We start from the raw sequence: 19,533 nt of genomic DNA on the forward strand, positions 1-19,533 counted from the left end.
CCCTTAGTTTTCTTTTTTCCAAACTAAATAGCCCCAAGTATAATAACTAGTGTTGAGCATTCCGATACCGCAAGTATCGGGTATCGGCCGATATTTGCTGTATCGGAATTCCGATACCGAGATCCGATACTTTTGTGGTATCGGGTATCGGTATCGAAACAACATTAATGTGTAAAATAAAGAATTAAAATAAAAAATATTGCTATACTCACCTCTCCGACGCCGGCTGCACCTTACCGAGGGAACCGGCAGCGTTGTTTGCTTAAAATTCGCGCTTTAACTTCCTTACTTGAAGTCCCGGCTTGTGATTGGTCGCGCGCCGCCCATGTGACCGCGACGCGACCAATCACAGCAAGCCGTGACGTAATTTTAGGTCCTTCAGGATTTTAAAATTACGTTCCGGCGTTGTGATTGGTTGCGTCGTGGTCACATGGGCGACGCGACCAATCACAAGCCGTGACGTCACGGGAGGCAGGAGACGCGCGCATTTTAAAATGGGACTTCAAGTAAGGAAGTTAAAGCGCGAATTTTAAGCAAACAACGCTGCCGGTTCCCTCGCTGAAGTCCAGGCTGCGTCGGAGAGGTGAGTATAGCAATATTTTTTATTTTAATTCTTTATTTTACACATTAATATGGTTCCCAGGGCCTGAAGGAGAGTTTCCTCTCCTTCAGACCCTGGGAACCATCAGGAATACCGTCCGATACATGAGTCCCATTGACTTGTATTGGTATCGGGTATCGGTATCGGATTAGATCCGATACTTTGCCGGTATTGGCCGATACTTTCCGATACCGATACTTTCAAGTATCGGACGGTATCGCTCAACACTAGTAATAACCTATCTTGGTATGGCAGACCCCCCAGTCCTCTAATAACCTTGGTTGCTCTTCTCTGCACCCGCTCCAGTTCAGCTATGTCTTTCTTATACACCGGAGACCAGAACTGTGCACAGTATTCTAAGTGTGGTCGCACTAGTGACTTGTATAGAGGTAAAATTATGTTCTCCTCATGAGCATCTATGCCTCTTTTAATGCATCCCATTATTTTATTTGCCTTTGTAGCAGTGGCCTGACACTGGCCACTGAATATGAGTTTGTCATCCACCCATACACCCAGGTCTTTTTCATTGACGGTTTTGCCCAGAGTTTTAGAATTAAGCACATAGTTATACATCTTATTACTTCTACCCAAGTGCATGACCTTACATTTATCCCCATTAAAGCTCATTTGCCATTTATCAGCCCAAGCTTCTAGTTTACATAAATCAGCCTGTAATATAAAATTGTCCTTCCCTGTATTGATTACCCTGCAGAGTTTAGTGTCATCTGCAAATATTGAAATTCTACTCTGAATGCCCCCTACAAGGTCATTAATAAATATGTTAAAAAGAAGAGGGCCCAATACTGACCCCTGTGGTACCCCACTACTAACCGTGACCCAGTCCGAGTGTGCTCCATTAATAACCACCCTTTGTTTCCTATCCCTGAGCCAACTCTCAACCCACTTGCACATATTTTCCCCTATCCCCATTATTCTCATTTTATGTATCAACCTTTTGTGTGGCACCGTATCAAAAGCTTTTGAAAAGTCCATATACACTACATCTACTGGGTTCCCTTGGTCCAGACCGGAACTTACCTCTTCATAGAAGCTGATCAAATTAGTCTGACATGATCGGTCCCTAGTAAACCCGTGCTGATACTGGGTCATGAGGTTATTCCTCTTCAGATACTCCAGTATAGCATCCCTTAGAATGCCCTCCAGGATTTTACCCACAGTAGAGGTTAAACTTACTGGCCTATAATTTCTGAGTTCAGTTTTTGTCCCCTTTTTGAATATTGGCACCACATTTGCTATACGCCAGTCCTGTGGTACAGACCCTGTTATTATGCACTCGTCAAAGATTAAAAATAATGGTCTATCAATAACTGTACTTAATTCCTGCAGTACTCGGGGGTGTATCCCATCCGGGCCCGGAGATTTGTAAATTTTTGTGATTTTTAGACGCCGCCGTACTTCCTGCTGGGTTAAGCAGGTAACATTAAATTGGGAATTATTATCACTAGTCATATTGGCTGCCATGGGATTTTCTTTTGTAAATACTGATGAAAAAAAGTCATTTAGCATATTGGCTTTTTCCTCATCCTCATCCACCATTTCACCCAGACTATTTTTAAGGGGGCCAACACTATCATTTTTTAGTTTCTTACTATTTATGTAGTTAAAGAATATTTTGGGGTTATTTTTGCTCTCTCTAGCAATGAGTCTCTCTGTCTCAATCTTTGCTGCCTTGATTTGCTTTTTACATAATTTATTTATTTTTTTGTATTTATTTAATGCCTCCTCACTGCCTACTTCCTTTAATTCTCTAAATGCTTTCTTTTTGTCACTTATTGCGCCCCTTACAGCTTTATTTAGCCATATTGGTTTCCTCCTATTTCTAGTATGTTTATTCCCATACGGTATATACTGTGCACAGGTCCTATTCAGGATGCTAATAAATGTCTCCCATTTTCTTTGTGTACTTTTATGTCTCAGGATATCATCCCAGTTAATTGCACCAAGATCCTCTCTCATCCGTTGGAAATTTGCCCTCCGGAAGTTTAGTGTCCTTGTCACCCCTCTACTACACATCTTATTAAAGGAGACATGAAAACTTATTATTTTGTGATCACTATTCCCCAAGTGACCCCCAACCCTTATATTTGAAATGCGGTCTGGCCTGTTGGTTAATATTAGGTCTAGCAGTGCCCCCCTTCTTGTTGGGTCCTGAACCAGTTGAGAAAGGTAATTGTCTCTCATAGTTGTCAAAAACCGATTACCTTTACTGGAACTGCAGGTTTCTGTTCCCCAATCTATTTCAGGGTAGTTGAAGTCCCCCATAATAATGACTTCTCCTTGAGTCGCAGCTTCATCTATTTGCTTTACAAGGATATTCTCCATTGCTTCCATTATTTTTGGAGATTTATAACAAACCCCTATCAGTAATTTATTATTTTTTCCCCCTCCCCTTATCTCCACCCACAGGGACTCTACATTTTCATTAGATTCACCTATATTATCACGCAGGATGGGTTTTAAGGACGGTTTTACATACAGACACACCCCTCCCCCTCGCTTATCTGTACGGTCATTTCTGAAAAGGCTATAGCCCTGCAAGTTAACAGCCCAGTCATGGCTCTCATCCAGCCATGTTTCAGATATCCCCACCATGTCATAATTATGTTCCAACAACATTAGTTCTAATTCTTCCATTTTGTTGGCAAGGCTTCTGGCATTAGTATACATGCACTTGATGTTCCTCTCTGTACCTCTATTCTTTCTTAAATTACTAACTGTTCTAACTCCACCCCCCATGCCTCCGCCACCCCCAACTTCCTTATTTGTTCCCAGGTCTCTATCTGCCCTATCTTCCCCTCCTATAAAATGAATACCCTCCCCCCCAATCCCTAGTTTAAACACTCCTCCAACCTTCTAACCATTTTCTCCCCCAGCACAGCAGCACCTTCCCCATTGAGGTGCAGCCCATCCCTAGCGTAGAGCCTGTAGCCCACTGAGAAGTCGGCCCAGTTCTGCAGGAACCCAAACCCCTCCTTCCTACACCAATTCTTGAGCCACTTTTTAACCTCCCTAATCTCCCGTTGCCTCTCTGGCGTGGCACGTGGTACAGGCAGTATTTCAGAAAATACCACGTTGGAGGTCCTTGCTTTCAGCTTGCAGCCTAATTCCCTGAAATCATCTTTAAGGACCTTCCACCTACCTCTAACTTTGTCATTTGTGCCAATGTGCACCATGACCGCTGGGTCCTCACCAGCCCCTCCCAGTAATCTGTCCACCCGATCAGCGATGTGTCGGACTCGAGCGCCAGGTAGGCAGCACACCGTTCGACGATCCCTGTCTTTGTGACAGATTACCCTATCTGTTCCCCTAATAATTGAGTCCCCCACTACCAGCACCTGTCTGGCCTGCCCTGCTCTCCTATTTCCCTCCTTACTGGAGCAGTCACTCCTCCAAGTCCTCCAAGTTTGTGGAGTCCTCAAAGTTTTGTAGGATGGTACATATGTCTGACATCCAAGTCCACTCCTGAGGTCTTATGTATGGAGTCTGAACTGAATAACGACGGCCTTGTTGATGCTGATAGTCAACAACTGCCCTCTTCTGCTCACAAATCCTTTCCAACATATGCAGCATAGAGTTGTAATGCGTGGGGACATCACACACCAGTCGGTGAGCCAGAAGCCACAAACGCTACTGAAGCACGGCAATGGCGGCTGAAGCTGTCTCTGACTTTAAAATGCGGACATAGCTGACGTACTTTCACAAGCAGATCCGGCAGCTGGGGGTAGCTTTTGAGAAACCGTTGAATGAAGAGGTTAAGCACATGGGCCAGGCATGGTACGTGTGTAAGCTCACCTTGCCTCAGAGCCGCCAACAGGTTCCGGCCATTGTCACACACGACCATGCCTGGCTGTAGGTTCAGCGGTGTCAGCCACAAATGTGACAGCTCTTTCAGAGCTGTGCACAACTCTTCAGCATTGTGTGGTTTATCACCTAAGCAGATTAGCTTCTGCACAGCCTGTTGCCACATGGCTGAGGCAGTGCTGCAGTGCTTCCAGCTTCTGACTGATGTGCTCATTTCAGAGATGGAGGGTGAAGAGGAGGAGGAGGAGATGCAGGAGCTGCAGACTGTGGGGACAACCCTGGTTGACATAGGGCCTGCAATCCTCGGCGTCAGGAGGATGTGTTCCATCCCAAGGTCAGACTGGGTCCCAGCTTCCACTATGTTAACCCAGTGTGCTGTCAGTGAGATGTACTATCCTTGCTCACAAGCACTTGTCCATGTGTCCGTGGTTAGGTAGACTTTTCCAGTAACAGCATTGTTGAGGGCACGAGTAATGTTGTGGGACCCATGCTGATGTAATGCCAGTATGGCACACCGAGAGAAATAGTGATGGTGGGACACCGAGTACCTTGAGTTGGCCACCTCCATCAGGTTGGGAAAGCTTCCATCTCCATGAGCCTAAAAGTCAACATTTCGAGCGTAAGCAGACGAGAAATGTGTGAATTTATTACTGTGGCCTGTGAGGCATTGGCTGAGTATTTCTGCTTGCGTTCCAATGACTGGGGTATGGACAACTGAAGGCTGCGCTGGGACAAGGACATGGATGTGCTTGATGATGGTGCTAGTTGACTGTAGGCAACAACAGGTGCAGGGCACGAGGCATCTTCACATGCACTGTGGACCGGGGATTGGCTTTCATGCACAACAGTGAAAGAAGCAGTGGTGTCACCTGTAGACACTGTTCCTGGAGCCTGGGGTTTGACCCACAAAGTCGAGTGCTTTGCTGCCATGTGCCTGGTCAGGCTGGTAGATTTGCTATCCCTGCTGATGCGGGCATGGCAGGGGGTGCAAATAGCCTGTTTGTCGTTATCGGCAGTCTTTAAAAAACTACCAGACTTGGGAAGACGTAACAGTTGGAATGGCAACTTCACTCATGTTGGTGTTACGGGGAACGGATGCTCGCCTTCTGTCTGTGGCCACCACACTACTTCTTCCTGCTTGTTGGGGTGCTATGCCTCCCTCCCCATGTGTGCTGCTGTCATCGCTCTGCATGTCCTCCTGCCAGGTTATGTCAGTTGCTGTATCATCCACCACCTCGTCTTCAACATCCACACCCTGGTCCTCCTACAGACTTTCTGCCAATTGTGTCTCATCATCGTCCACCTCTTGTGACACTTTCCCACCATTGCCTTTGTATTACCGTGGTTGCTCAAATATTTGGGTATCGCTACATGCGATCTCATCTTGCCCCACTTCAATTGAACCAAGCAAGAGTACCGAATCTATAAATGGAAAAGTGAACAGCTCATTGGAGTGTCTAAGTGTCGGATCAGTTGTCTCAAGGCACTTGGCATGGTGGGAGGAAGGAGGATCAGGGTGAGTAATGTGCGGTCCAGACTCATGGCAACTCAGACGTTGTCCTACTCCAAGCTGTTCAGGCTTGAGAGCCAACTACCAATTAAGTAAATCAGGTGATGTGCATCTCTGTAATGAGGAGGGGTGTTGGCTAATGACATCAAAACCCTATATAAGGTGTGCTTAATTATAAGGCAACTTCCTTTCCTTTGGCAAAATGGGTTAGAAGAGAGATTTGACGGGCTCTGAAAAGTCCAAAATTGTGAGATGTCTTGCAGAGGGATGCAGCAGTCTTGAAATTGCCAACCTGTTGAAGCGTGATCAACGAACTATCAAGTGTTTCAGGGCAAATAGCCAACAGAGTAGCAAGAAGCGTGTTGGGAAAAAAAGGCGCAAAATAACAGCCCATGAATTGAGGAAAATCAAGCGTGAAGCTGCCAAGATGCCATTTGCCACCAGTTTTGCCATATTTCAGAGCTGCAACGTTACTGGAGTAACAAAAAGCACAAGGTGTGTGATACTCAAGGACATGGCCAAGGTAAGGAAGGCTGAAAAACGACCACCTTTCAAAAAGAAACATAAGATAAACGTAAAGACTGGGCCAAGAAATATCTTAAGACTGACTTTTCAAAGGTTTTATGGACTGATGAAATGAGAGTGACTCTTGATGGGCCAGATGGATGGGCCAGAGGCTGGATCAGTAAAGGGCAGAGAGCTCCACTCCGACTCAGATGCCAGCAAGGTGGAGGTGGGCTACTGGTATGGGCTGGTATCATCAAAGGTGATCAACTCCCAGGCCTACTGCCAGTTTCTGGAAGACAACTTCTTCAAGCAGTGGTACAGGAAGAAGTCGGTATCGTTCAAGAAAAACATGATTTTCATGCAGGACAATGCTCCATCACATGCCTCCAACTACTCCACAGCGTGGCTGGCCAGTAAAGGTCTCACAGAAGAAAAAATAATGACATGGCCGCCTTGTTCACCTGATCTGAACCCCATAGAGAACCTGTGGTCCCTCATAAAATGTGAGATCTACAGGGAGGGAAAACAGTACACCTCTCGGAACAGCGTCTGGGAGGCTGTGGTGGCTGCTGCACGCAATGTTGATCGTAAACAAATCAAGCAACTGACAAAATCTATGGATGGAAGGCTGTTGAGTGTCATCATAAAGAAAGATGGCTATATTGATCACTAATTTTTTGGGGTTTTGTTTTTGCGTGTCAGAAATGTTTATTTCTAAATTTTGTGCAGTTATATTGGTTTACCTGGTGAAAATAAACAAGTAAGATGGGAATATATTTGGTTACTATTAAGTTGCCTAATAATTCTGCACAGTAATAGTTACCTGCACAAACAGATATCCTCCTAAGATAGCCAAATCTAAAAAAACCCCACTCCAACTTCCAAAAATATTAATCTTTGATATTTATGAGTCTTTTGGGTTAATTGAGAACATAGTTGCTGATCAATAATAAAAATAATCCTCTAAAATACAATTTGCCTAATAATTCTCCACACAGTCTACGTTATCAGTGTGCGTAAAAAACACAATTTTAATTATCTGGACTGTAAGAATTTTTTTTTTTTTTATACTTTTGCTAATAACTAGGGTAAGACACAGCAAAACCAGTTCAAAGGAGATCTCAAATGCCACAATTTGTAGCCCAGAAATAAATATGGGGTATGAAGAGGTACCACACTGTTCAATATGTATGGAGGCCTGAAATGGCAAAATTTGTAGCCGACAGATAGATCAGGGGTCTGACAGAAAAAAGCACAATGTCCAATATGTGGCCTACATTTTTTACCCCAAAATACTGAATAGAAAGAGGGTAACAGACAGCAAATACAGTGGAATGGAGGTCTGAAATGCATAAATTTGTAGCCCACAGATAGATCAGGGGTCTGACAGAGAAACCACAATGTCCAATATGTGGCCTGTATTTTTACCCAAAATTACTGAATAGAACCAGGATAAAAACAGCAAATACAGTGGAATGGAGGCCTGAAATGCACAAATTTGTAGCCAACAGATAGATCAGGGGTCTGACAGAGAAAGCACGATGTCCAATATGTGGCCTGTATTTTTTACCTCAAAATAATATATAGAATGAGGGTAACAGACGGCAAATACTGAAGGCCTAAAATGCACAAATTTGTAGCCCACAGATAGATCATGGGTCTGACAAAGAAAGCCGACAGATAGATCAGGGGTCTGACAGAAAAAAGCACAATGTCCAATATGTGGCCTGCATTTTTTATCCCAAAATACTGAATAGAATGAGGGTAACAGACAGAAAATACAGTGGAATGGAGGCCTGAAATGCCCAAATTTGTAGTCCACAGATAGATCGGGGGTCTGACAAAGAAAGCACAATGTCCAATATGTGGCCTGTATTTTTTACCCCAAAATAATATATAGAATGAGGGTAACAGACGGCAAATACAGTGGACTGAAGGCCTAAAATACACAAATTTGTAGCCCACAGATAGATCATGGGTCTGACAAAGAAAGCACAATGTCCAATATGTGGCCTGTATTTTTTACCCCAAAGTAATGTGTAGAACAAGGGTAACAGACAGCAAATACAGTGGAATGGAAGCCTGAAATGCCCAAATTTGTAGCCCACAGATAGATCAGGGGTCTGACAGAGAAAGCACGATGTCCAATATGTGGCCTGTATTTTTTTACCCCAAAATACTGTATAGAACGAGGGTAATAGACAGTAAACATGGTGGAATGGAGGCCTGAAATGCTCAAATTTGTAGCCCAGAGATAGATCAGGGTTCTGAAAGAGAAAGCACAATGTCCAATATGTGGCCTGTATTTTTTACCCCAAAATATTGTATAGAACCATGTTAACAGACAGCAAATACAGTGGAATGGAGGCCTAAAATGCCCAAATTTGTAGCCCACAGACAGATCAGGGGTCTGACAGAGGGAACACATTATCCTTTATGTGGCCTGTTTTTTTTTCCCTAAAATACTGTAGAGAATGAGGGTAACAGACAGCAAAGACCGTGGAATGGAGGCCTGAAATGCACAAATTTGTACCCCACAGATAGATCAGGGATCTGACAGAGAAAGCACAATGTCTTATATGTGGCCTACATTTTTTACCCCAAAAAACTGAATAGAAAGAGGGTAACAGACAGCAAATACAGTGGAATGGAGGCCTGAAATGCCCAAATTTGTAGCCAACAGATAGATCAGGGGTCTGACAAAGAAAGCACAATATCCAATATGTGGCCTGTACTTTTTACCCCAAAATACTGAATAGAACTAGGGTAACAGACAGCAAATACAGTGGAATGGAGGCCTGAAATGCCCAAATTTGTAGCCCACAGATAGATCATGGGCCTGACAAAGAAAGCCGACAGATAGATCAGGGGTCTGACAGAAAAAAGCACAATGTCCAATATGTGGCCTGCATTATTTACCCCAAAATACTGAATAGAATGAGGGTAACAGACAGAAAATACAGTGGAATGGAGGCCTGAAATGCCCAAATTTGTAGTCCACAGATAGATCGGGGGTCTGACAAAGAAAGCACAATGTCCAATATGTGGCCTGTATTTTTTACCCCAAAGTAATGTATAGAATGAGGGTAACAGACAGCAAATACAGTGGAATGGAAGCCTGAAATGCCCAAATTTGTAGCCCACAGATAGATCATGGGTCTGACAAAAAAAGCACAATGTCCAATATGTGGCATGTATTTTTTACCCCAAAGTAATGTATAGAACGAGGGTAACAGACAGCAAATACAGTGGAATGGAAGCCTGAAATGATCAAATTTGTAGCCCACAGATAGATCAGGGGTCTGACAGAGAAAGCACGATGTCCAATATGTGGCCTGTATTTTTTACCCCAAAATACTGTATAGAACGAGGGTAATAGACAGTAAACATGGTGGAATGGAGGCCTGAAATGCTCAAATTTGTAGCCCACAGATAGATCAGGGTTCTGAAAGAGAAAGCACAATGTCCAATATGTGGCCTGTATTTTTTACCCCAAAATATTGTATAGAACCATGTTAACAGACAGCAAATACAGTGGAATGGAGGCCTAAAATGCCCAAATTTGTAGCCCACAGACAGATCAGGGGTCTGACAGAGGGAACACATTATCCTTTATGTGGCCTGTTTTTTTTCCCCTAAAATACTGTAGAGAATGAGGGTAACAGACAGCAAAGACCGTGGAATGGAAGCCTGAAATGCCCAAATTTGTAGCCCACAGATAGATCATGGGTCTGACAAAAAAAGCACAATGTCCAATATGTGGCATGTATTTTTTACCCCAAAGTAATGTATAGAACGAGGGTAACAGACAGCAAATACAGTGGAATGGAAGCCTGAAATGATCAAATTTGTAGCCCACAGATAGATCAGGGGTCTGACAGAGAAAGCACGATGTCCAATATGTGGCCTGTATTTTTTACCCCAAAATACTGTATAGAACGAGGGTAATAGACAGTAAACATGGTGGAATGGAGGCCTGAAATGCTCAAATTTGTAGCCCACAGATAGATCAGGGTTCTGACAGAGAAAGCACAATGTCTTATATGTGGCCTGTATTTTTTACCCCAAAATATTGTATAGAACCATGTTAACAGACAGCAAATACAGTGGAATGGAGGCCTAAAATGCTCAAATTTGTAGCCCACAGACAGATCAGGGGTCTGACAGAGGGAACACATTATCCTTTATGTGGCTTGTTTTTTTTCTCCCTAAAATACTGTGGAGAATGAGGGTAACAGACAGCAAAGACCGTGGAATGGAGGCCTGAAATGCACAAATTTGTACCCCACAGATAGATCAGGGATCTGACAGAGAAAGCACAATGTCTTATATGTGGCCTGTATTTTTTACCCCAAAATACTGTATGAGAGTAACAGACAGCAAAGAAAGTGGAATGGAGGCCTGAAATGCTCAAATTTGTAGCCCATAGATAGATCAGGGGTCTGAAAGAGAAGCCACAATGCCCATTATTTGGCCTGTTTGTTTGTTTTTACCCAAAATACTGTATAGAATGAGGGTACCAGACAGCAAAGACAGAACAGTGGAATGGAGGCCTGAAATGCCCAAATTTGTAGCCCACAGATAGATTAGGGTTCTGAAAGAGAAAGCACAATGTCCAATATGTGGCCTGTATTTTTTACCCCAAAATACTGTACAGAACCATGTTAACAGACAGCAAATACAGTGGAATGGAGGCCTAAAATGCCCAAATTTGTAGCCAACAGATAGATCAGGGGTCTGACAGAGAAACCACAATGTCCAATATGTGACCTGTATTTTTTACCCCAAAACACTGAATAGAACGAGGTTAACAGACTGCAAATACAGTGCAATGGAGGCCTGAAATGCACAAATTTGTAGACCAAAGGTAGATCAAGTGTCTGACAAAGAAACCACAATGTCCAACATGTGGCCTGTTCTTGTTTTTTTTTACCTCAAAATGTTGTATAGAATGAGGGTAACAGACAGCAAAGACAAAGACAGTGCAATTGTGGCCTGCACAAATTTGTAGCCCATGTATAGATCAGGGGTATGACAGAGAAACCAAAATGTCCAATATGTTGCCTGGATTTTTTTTTACTCCAAAATACTGTATAGAACGAGGGTAACCAACAGCAAAGACAGTGAAATGGAGGCCTGAAATGCCCAAATTTTTAGCTGACAGATAGATCAGGGGTCTGACAGAGGTACCACACTGTTCAATATGTGGCCTGTATTTTTTACCCCAAAATATTGTATAAAATGAGGGTAACAGATGGCAAATACAGTGCAATGGAGACCTGAAATACCCAAATTTGTCACCCACAGATAGATCAGGGGACTGACAGAGAAAGCACAATGTCCAATATGTGAACAAGCAAAAAAAAGGGGGGGGGGGCTCTGGATTGCTTTGAAATGAAATCATCAGGATTAAGATGCCAAAAAAATTCTTCCAAGGCATTGGTACCTGCAGCTAGGTATATATGTAATAGGCAGCAGCAGCAGACAGTAATGGAATGGACCCTCTTGATGTAGGCAATTATATCTATATACCCATATACAGTGCCTGCAGGCCTTGCACTGATATTTATAGAGCCACATACACTCCCCTGCCTACATAGCACTGCAATCTATATACTCCATAATTAGTCCTTAGAAGGACTGTTGGTTTAGCTGGATTCTATGATGGTAGACCCACACTAACTAATATACCCCCAAATCTGACCCTATCTTGGCAGCACCTCTCCCTACACTGTCTGAGTCAGAAGCTGAATGCGCCAGGTCTCTTATAGACCTGATGACGCTGTGCGGCCAGCCAATCACTGTAATACCACAACAAAGATGGATGCGGCATTACAGTGCGTTGCACACAATCCCTGTAAGTTGAATGGCTCTGTGTCAGGACTCTGAACATTTTTTATTACCTTTTGTGCATTACTGCCCTTTTCCAAGATGGCGTCTTTGGTCTCATGTGCACTGTGTCTTCCTGCTATAAAACTCCACCCCAGCCTTCAGTCTGTGCTAGAGTATTCTGCCTTGCATCCAGCTCCTGACCTCTGGTGACTCCCTGGCTATGTACCTGCTCCTGTGAACCTGTGGGGTTATACTGCTACTCTGCTCTGAGTTCCTGCTGCATACACCAGTTCCAGTAATCCTCCTTCATCTGCTGCTCGTGTTTACTTCCATCTGAATTTGCTGGACATGTAAGTTGTTGCTGCTCTGCAAGAACCTGATACTATTACCCAGGCCTCCCTGGTTGAGCTAAGATATTATTTGAACTGCCTTATAAGCATATCTATCTGTGTTTTGGACTAAGCAAGGACTTATTCGTGTCAAGTATCCTCAAGAATAATTGTGCTTCATAGACTTTCTGTGTGTTTGCATTTTCCTCTGAAGTTCCCTATAGACTGCTAAGCTGCATTTAATATTTACACCAAGTGTTGTGGACTTGAGTTTCTCTCTGCACCTGTTTGAATCACCGTGTTATAATATAGACTTTACCACTTATAAAACTGTGTCCTGTAGTTGTCTTGTTCCACACAAAGAGTGTCCTGAGTTATCCCCTATAATTATTACACTCTGTAAAGACCGCCAATCATGCAGAGCAGGGACCAGAGCTCCCGCTGAGCAAACCCGGAAATGCTCGATGCTCACCAAGTACCGCGAGTACAACGATGCTCGGGCGAGTAAGGAGCATTACCGAGTATGCTTGCTCATCACTACTCATCACTATTCAAAACTAGCAGTCATTGGAAAGTCGTTTGTTTGTAAGTTGGGAACTTCAAGTACAGGCAAAAAATGCCTTACAATTGTGTGAGTTATCCTTAATACAGTTTCTTACTTAATCTTTTTTTCTAAATTTTAGGTAAACTATTTTGCGGATCTCCATAATAATATTATTCAATGCAAACATTCAACTGAATATTTTGGGTAAAATAGATATACACATATTGTAAACATACATTGAATGATTATAGATTGTAGAATGTGCTAACTAGCATTTAACTGCTGATTTATAACAAAGTACTATGTAGTGCATTCATCATCATTTAGAATTGGTGTTGAATAAGCAGTACTTTGTGAAGATCACATCATTTATCTTCATAACAAAAATGCAAATGAGAGCTTGGGTGAAATTCTAATTCAGAATTCACTGAGCTGTAAAAAATTGGTGAATTTTAATTTGCACAAAGCTCTAATCACTTCACAAATGATTGACAACTGTTGGTATTTTACCATATAGGCCTTAAGTACCTTAAAAGAGCACTTGATTTTAATCACAGTTTTTACATTTGCTGAGTGCTGTCATTCATTCGTACTGAATGATGTTTACAGCATTTTTGAAAGTTATATGTTGCTATAAAAAATATAATTGATTTAAGCTGAGATCTATGGGAGCTGATTAAAAGCATCTTTGCTGAACTGCAATTTTAGATATGTGTCACAGATTACCAAGGGATAGATTTTACACATTTTTTATACATTTTTGCTAAGATAAAAGCTGTGACAAATTCAAATTTGAAATATTTTGCTTGACAAATCTGTTAAAGATGATTTCCAAGATAACAAATAAAAAATAGTATTATTGTTGTGTTAAAGCAAAACTCCAGAAGTTTTTTTTTTCATCCGTTTTCGACGCTGCTCCTCGCAGTTTGTGACCTGCGGCTGCTCCATTGCTTCATGGAGCAAGCAGGGGGGCATTAATCAATGTAAGTCTATGAGAGCCTCATTCTGGCTCTCATAGCCTTGCATTGAGAGCTTGTGACATAGCTTCCGAGTTCTGGGCACTCAGAAGCTACGCTCACAATATGGCGCTGTGGGACCGGACTGTTGAAAACGTTGAAGATGCTAGAGGGTGAGTATGTGCACCCCAGGAGTTTGGGTATCACAGTAGTGCTGTCTTCCTCTCGGGGAGGGTAGTGCTATGCTTGGAAACAAGGGGGATCTCTTTGGCAGGTAACTTCACACACACACAACACCTTCTGAATCCAGGTCAGGAGGGGGAGGTCAAAACCCGGTTTTAGGGCAGCTTTCCTGAATAAAGATCCTGGTCTGCAGGAGGAGTCGGTTCAGTTTAGTCTGGAGCAGACAGTGAAGGGAAAGGAGCACAGAGGAGAGCTTTAAGGGCTCAAGGAGGCTGCGAGTGGGCCTATGAGGAGCCAGAGGGCAGAGACCGGGTACCCGGAGCCCAAGGCTGTGGGGAGCTGCAAGCCCCATAGCAGAACCGGAGGGCACATAACTTGCCAAGGGGATTTCACTTGTTTCTGGGCTGCCTGGACTCCTTATGTACCTGTTGCCAGTACCCTGGACTGAGGCCTGTAACAACTTCAGTAAACCAGGTAAAGACTGCAGTGCTGTGTCCGTGACTCATTCACCGGCATACACCATCATCGCCATACACCTTGGGAGCCAAACACTTTAGTAGGTTGCATAGCCTGATCGGCTCTGCTACATAGCAGCGATCATCAGATCGCTCCTATGTAGCTTAATTACCGGCTTGCTATGAGCGCCGACCACAGGGTGGCACATACAGCAAGCCGGCGTCATCAACCATAGAGGTCTCAAGGAGAGCTCTGGTTACTATGCCGATGCTTCGCTGACCCCCGATCTAATGACGGGGGTCGGCAATGAGCGCATTTCCGGCTGCGAGGCCGGAATCGGTAGTTAAATGCCGCTGTCAAAATTTGACAGCGGCATTTAACTAGTTAATAGCGGCGGGTGGATCACGATTCCACTCGCCGCTATTGCGTGCACATGTCAGCTGTTCAAAACAGATGACATGTCGCGGCTTTGATGTGGGCACACCGCCAGAGCCCACATCAAAGCAGGGGATCTGACCTCATATGTACTATCCCGTCCGAGTTCAGAAAGGGGTTAAAAGCGACCGGACCCGGTGCCGAGTACCCCGCTGCCCTGTTGGGCGGCTCAACTTTTGGCGTCACGAACAGGATTTCGTGCCCTGGGATTGCCAGGTAGTGTGGGCCAGAGACTGTACAGTTTGTTTGAAAACCGTCAATGCCGCGCCATGTGAAGCGCGAGGGGAGGAGACGTACCTTCGTTTGTGGAGCTGGCCGAAAAGAGCGCGAAGAAGAAAACAGGTGCCGCATTGAGAGCTACACCGGAAGTGAAGACGCTGTGCAGCAGAGCCAGAAGTGAGGATGCCTGTTGTGAATTCCGTTCTTGGGCTCCATCCTGTGGGTACGAATGGTATTTTTGGGAGTTCTGCTCTTGGGCTCCCTCTGGTGGTTTCGAGTGGAACTTAGCAGCTGCTTTCACTAATCGGTTCCCTGGCCTTGTTATTTAACTGGGCTTTTGGCTGTAGTTGATGCCAGCTGTCAATGTTTTTCCTGTGGATTCAGTTCTTTCCTGGAAGTTCTCTGTTGGCCAGTTCATTTCAGCTTAAGATAAGTTCTGCTAGTTTTTGGGTGTTTCCCTGCTTATGACCTTCTGTTCAGTTTAAGTTATGTCTCCTTAGTCCAGCTTGTCATTATGAAATATTCCGGCTAGTTGGAAGCTCTGGGGTCGCAGATTTGCCCCTCCACACCGTGAGTTGGTGTGGAGGTTATTTTTGTAAACTCTGCGTGGACATTTAGTTTTTATACTGACCGCACAGTAGCCTTTTCTGTCTCTGTCTATTTAGATAGTATTGGCCTCCTTTGCTAAAATCTAGTTTCATTTCTTAGTTTGTCATTTCCCTCTCCACTCACCGTCAATATTTGTGGGGGACTATCTTCCTTTGGGGGTTTCTCTGAGGCGAGATAGTTTTCCGTTTCCATCTTCAGGGGTAGCTAGTTCTTAGGCTGTGAAGAGGCGTCTAGGCAGAGATAGGAACGCTCCACGGCTATTTCTAGTGTTGGTGTTAGGAGTAGGGATTGCGGTCAGTAAAGCTACCACCTCCTCAGAGCTTGTACATTATTTGTTTTACCCACCAGGTCATTTCAGTGCTGCTTCGTAATCACTAGGTCATATCAGTGATTTCTGTCTGTGGAGCTGACACCTCCTCTGAGCTTGTCCATGATTGGTTTTACCCACCAGGTCATCTCAGTACCGCTCCGTAACCACCAGGTCATAACAGTACAGCTGGCCCACAATGTGTTAAATGCATCTCAAAAGAGGGAAGAGAAAGTTCTGAGTCATTGTTTTTTTTTTTTCTTGTTGCTTGTTTCGTCTTTTTTCTTCCCCTTGATTTTTGGAAGGTGCAGGAGCTTGGTGCTGATATGGAGGTTCAGGGTCTGTCTGCGCTTGTTGATCATCTCGCTGCAAGGGTACAGAGTATCCAAGACTATGTTGTTCAAACTCCTGTTTCTGAGCCTAGAATTCCTATCCCTGATTTGTTTTCTGGGGATAGTTCTAAGTTCTTGAACTTTAAAAATAATTGCAGATTGTTTTTTGCTCTGAGACCCCGTTCCTCTGGTGACCCCATTCAGCAGGTGAAGATTGTTATTTCTCTGCTGCGTGGCGACCCGCAGGATTGGGCATTCTCCCTTGAGCCAGGGAATCCTGCATTGCTCAATGTAGATTCATTTTTTCAAGCACTTGGATTGCTTTATGACGAACCCAATTCTGTGGATCAGGCAGAAAAAATCAATGTCTCTGGCCATTCAGATTGATCGGCGCCTACGTGAACGTAAGGTAGTGCACCATATGGCGGTGTCCTCTGGGCAGAGTTCTGAGCCTATGCAATGTGATAGAATTTTGATGAGAGCAGAACGGCAGGAGTTCAGACGTCAGAATGGGCTGTGTTTTTACTGTGGTGACGCTACTCATGCTATCTCTGACTGCCCGAAGCGAACTAAGAGGGTTGCTAGGTCGGTTACCATCAGTACTGTACAGCCTAAATTTCTCTTGTCTATTACCCTGATTTGCTCATTGTCGTCCTTTTCTGTAATGGCATTTGTGGATTCTGGCGCTGCCCTGAACTTAATGGACTTAGAATTTGCCAAGCGCTGTGGTTTTTCCTTGGAGCCTTTGCAGAGTCCGATTCCCTTGAGGGGGATTGATGCTACGCCATTGGCCAAAAATAAACCTCAGTACTGGACAAAGTTAGCCATGAACATGGCTCCAGCACATCAGGAAAATATTCGCTTTTTGGTGTTGCATAATTTGCATGATGTGGTTGTGCTGGGGTTTCCATGGTTACAGGGACATAATCCAGTGCTGGATTGGAAATCTATGTCTGTGACTAGTTGGGGTTGTCAGGGGATACATAGTGACATTCCTCTGATGTCAATTTCCTCGTCCCCTTCTTCTGAAGTTCCTGAGTTTTTGTCGGATTTCCAGGATATATTTGAGGAGCCTAAATCCAGTCCTCTGCCTCCTAATAGGGACTGTGATTGCGCTATTAATTTGATTCCTGGCTGTAAGTTCCCTAAGGGTCGACTTTTCAATCTGTCAGTGCCAGAGCATGCCGCTATGCGGACTTATGTAAAGGAGTCCTTGGAGAAGGGGCATATTCGCCCGTCTTCGTCACCGTTGGGAGCGGGGTTCTTTTTTGTTGCCAAGAAGGATGGCTCCTTGAGGCCCTGTACAGATTATCGCCTTCTCAATAAGATCACGGTCAAATTCCAGTACCCTTTGCCTTTGCTCTCTGATTTGTTTGCTCGGATTAAAGGGGCTAGCTGGTTTACCAAGATGGACCTTCGAGGGGCGTATAATCTGGTCCGCATCAAACAGGGTGATGAATGGAAAACAGCATTTAATACGCCCGAAGGCCAATTTGAATATCTTGTGATGCCTTTCGTGCTGTCTAATGCTCCATCTGTGTTTCAGTCCTTTATGCATGATATTTTCCGGGAGTATCTGGATAAATTTATGATTGTATATTTGGATGATATTTTGTTTTTTTCCGATGATTGGGAGTCTCATGTGAAGCAGGTCAGGATGGTATTTCAGATTCTTCGTGCTAATACTCTGTTTGTGAAGGGGTCTAAGTGCCTTTTTGGAGTTCAGAAGGTTTCTTTTCTGGGGTTCATTTTTTCTCCCTCGGCTATTGAAATGGACCCTGTTAAGGTCCAGGCTATTTATGATTGGACTCAACCCACATCTGTGAAGAGCCTTCAGAAATTTTTGGGCTTTGCTAATTTTTATCGCCGCTTCATTGCTAATTTTTCTACTGTGGTTAAACCTCTGACCGATTTGACCAAGAAAGGTGCAGATGTGGTGAATTGGTCCTCTGCGGCTGTGGAGGCCTTTCAGGAGCTTAAGCGTCGTTTTACTTCTGCCCCTGTGTTGCGTCAGCCAGATGTTTCTCTCCCTTTTCAGGTTGAGGTTGACACTTCTGAGATTGGGGCAGGAGCTGTTCTGTCTCAGAGAAGTTCTGATGGCTCTGTGTTGAAGCCGTGTGCTTTCTTCTCTAGAAAGTTTTCACCTGCTGAGCGTAATTATGATGTCGGCAATCGGGAGTTGTTGGCTATGAAGTGGGCATTCGAGGAGTGGCGACATAGGCTTGAGGGAGCCAAGCATCGTGTTGTGGTCTTGACCGATCATAAGAATTTGATTTACCTTGAGTCAGCCAAGCGGTTGAATCCTAGACAGGCTCGGTGGTCTTTATTTTTCTCCCGTTTTGATTTTGTGGTCTCGTATCTTCTGGGATCTAAGAATGTGAAGGCTGATGCCCTGTCTAGGAGTTTTTTGCCTGATTCTCCGGGAGTCCATGAGCCGGCTGGTATTCTCAAGGAGGGGGTGATTCTTTCTGCTATCTCCCCTGATTTGCGGCGGGTGCTTCAGGAGTTTCAGGCTGATAGACCCGATCGCTGTCCTGTGGGGAAATTGTTTGTTCCTGATAGATGGACTAGTAAGGGGATTTCTGAGATTCATTGTTCGGTGTTGGCTGGTCATCCTGGGATCTTTGGTACCAGAGATTTGGTTGCCAGGTCCTTTTGGTGGCCTTCTTTGTCACGGGATGTGCGTTCCTTCGTGCAGTCCTGTGGGATCTGTGCCCGGGCTAAGCCCTGCTGTTCTCGTGCTAGTGGGTTGCTTTTGCCTTTGCCTATCCCTGAGAGGCCCTGGATGCATATTTCCATGGATTTTATTTCTGATGATCTTCCTGTTTCTCAGAAGATGTCTGTCATCTGGGTGGTTTGTGACCGGTTTTCTAAAATGGTCCATTTGGTAC

This window comes from Ranitomeya variabilis, chromosome 2, assembly GCF_051348905.1.
Source record: "Ranitomeya variabilis isolate aRanVar5 chromosome 2, aRanVar5.hap1, whole genome shotgun sequence".
NCBI lineage: Eukaryota > Metazoa > Chordata > Amphibia > Anura > Dendrobatidae > Ranitomeya > Ranitomeya variabilis.